The following is a 3,059-nucleotide window of genomic DNA, read 5'->3' on the forward strand; positions in this document are numbered from 1 at the left end:
AAGGGGTGAGACCAGTGGAGTATCTTAGATGGCTGCTCACAGGCTTTTAAGACCCCAGACGCTACTCACCAAGGTAGAATGTAGAACGTTGTCTTTGTTAACTGCCATTGAGATATTTTAATGAATGAATAAAGTATGTCCTAAATACAGTTTTGAGAAGGAAAGAGAAAAAAGGGAAGAAGTTCTATTTTTCATGAACATTGTTTCTTGATGAAGTCCATTGAAGAATGAACGTTCTGGTTCATCACCTCAGGAAGCCAAGAAGGTACACAAACTGCAAGGCTAATGTGGCCAGAGTCACATGTTTCAGTATGAAAATGGTTATGAGAGAATGAACGATGACAAAATGTAGGGGGAATAGTTTCATTTAGCAGCGAATGGCTTAGGAGTAAATAAGATGAAATAAGAAATTGTGAATTAAGAAAGCTGTATACCAGCATTGTGTTTTCTCCTGAGAAGACTAGGTGAGGCAAGGAGAGTTTACATGTGAGGGTCAGAGGGGATTGGGGTTTCATGGCACAGGTGAAAGTGGAAGTGACAAAGCTGAGAAATTCCGTTTAGAAAGTTAAGGGTACAATTATGAACGAGTATTATTTGTTAGTGCTGTGCTTATACAATGCCAGAATAACTGGTTCTCTTAATGAGAGGCAAATTGTTTGTTTGACCTTGTGTAAATATGAAATTTTTTATTCAACCAGTTGGTTGTGTTATACAAATATAGCTAAAAATTAATAAAAAGTAAGCCTTGATAGTTACATTGAATGTATAATATATATTCTTTTAGTTTAAAAATACATGTGTCTATATATGTGTTTATATACACATACATACATCTTTATATATAAAGATACATATATATCTTCACATATACATATATTACATGTATTTTACATACATATTTACGTGTACGTGTGTTTATGTGTATATATATTTATACCTCATATTGAAAAGAATCAAAATTTGAACCCTTCTTAAAGGTGGCAAAATTTAAAAATTATACTGTTTAAAACATTTTCAAAGTAATTTTGATTTCATAGTTTTGCCCATTTGGATGCCAGTTCACATGTTATATGGTTTATTTCTAAATCTGTGAATCAGACTTTTGGAAAAGGAAAGAAATAGGTAGAAATAGGACTTAGGAGTGTGTTTTGAGAGCCTACGAAGACTAAAATTAGCAACATGCTCTGCAAGTGGAGGGAACACAGATCTTCTGTTGTTATTTTTAAAGTGAGATTGTGTTGAATGTTAATGTGGAAGAATGAAGTCCATGTTCTAATGACCAATGAAGGACTTTGAGTGATTGTTACTAACACATACGAAAAACAAATAAAATTCAAAACTCTACAAAAGTATTAAGAGGTTTAGCTATAAAATAAAATCTAGCAGACTTAACATATCATTCACTAATCAGTTAGTCAGTTGTATATACAATAATTTATTAATTTATTTGAGTAGTAGTTATAGAACTTTCTTGGACATCATGAGCATAAGAGTCAACAAGAAGCTACTTCCTATGAGGTGGAGGTCAAATACACCCCCGTTCTCCAATTTCTCCACCATTTCTAACACCAGCCATTCTCCCCACGGCACTCTTCCTCTGTTGGGTTTGATAATTTATTGCAACAGTCACAGAGAACTCATGGAAACAACATAACTGCAATAACAACTTTAATAATGGAAACAAACAACAACAAAAAAAGCACAACACATTGCTGCTGAGTCAGTGACCCTGTATGCTTAATGTTTCCAATTGAAAACAGCCATTGGTTAGCTAAGCCATACTGATGCTAGTATAGGTGCATTTCTGAAGTAGTAGCTAGGTGTGGTCTGATTTAGTTGAACATTTGAAGTGTTCAGGATCAGGCTTTTCATCAGCAATGCTTGCAGCTCCTCTTAGATTTATAACCACTGGCCACTACTCACACCTGATTTAGTGGTCACTCCTTTGGCTTTGTTTCTATCTTTTTATCGACTGCATTTGCTCTGCACTTGAATTCAGCGATTCTCAACCTTGGCTGCACTTTGGAATCACTGGAAAAGTTTTTATAAAGTACCAGTGCCCCAGATCTACTTGAGACCAATTAAACTGTCACGGTGGTGGCCATGGTTCCTGTGCAGCCGGCACTGAAATCTCTTGCTCTAAGTGCAGGATTTCTCTGGAGCTCTGCTGTGAACTTTATTCTCTCCTCACTCTTTGTGCTGTCTCTGGAGCTTCCTGTCCTCTTCCATAACTTGAACTACTGTCTCTACGCCTTTACTGAATGCCCCAACTTATCTCCAAGCTTGAGACCCAAATTCCATCTGCTACTGGGTGTTTCTAACTAGAAGCCCCGCAGCACTTCAAACTCCATACACTGCATCCAGACGAAGCGTAGGGTCCTTCTGTCTTCCTTATCTTGATCGTTTGTCCCACCAATCATCTACCTAAGCTGGAGAACTGGGAGTTATCCTGGTGTTCTTGCTCTCCGTTACCACCATGTTCACTTGGTCATTAAATATAATTCGTTCAGTTACCAAATCACTTCTCATATCTTCTCTACTCCCTCTCTTTGCCACCTGTCCTGTTCCTCTTGTTATTTCTAAGAGATTGTACAGATATTTCCTTACTGGTTTCTATGTATTCCAACTTCCCCAACCCCCCATTTATATATGGAGACCTACATAAATGGAAACATATACCATGTTCATGGTTTGAACAACTCAGTATTGTTAATATGTCAAGTACACATAACTAAGTAAGTGAAGAAGGCACAATTTTAACCTTAGGTCATTATGACTTCAAAGCCTTCATTCTTAACCACTCTGCTTTTTAGGGATAGTGATCTGTCATTCTGGATTTCATTTCCAACATCCATAGAAGAACAATGATTAATACGTTGTTTTTAGATAAAATATTTGATTATAATGAGAAATATCTTTTATTTTCCTTGGGAAACTCAAAGCTATCTTAAAGTAATATGGATCTTGACTACTTCTTGGCAATTGTCTCCTCTTTGGAATAAAATGAATATTAGAATGATTTTCAATTCTTTTAGGATTAGTCTCTAGACAAGTAGTCA

This window comes from Trichechus manatus, unplaced genomic scaffold, assembly GCF_000243295.1.
Source record: "Trichechus manatus latirostris isolate Lorelei unplaced genomic scaffold, TriManLat1.0 scaffold00002, whole genome shotgun sequence".
Taxonomy (NCBI): Eukaryota; Metazoa; Chordata; class Mammalia; order Sirenia; family Trichechidae; genus Trichechus; species Trichechus manatus.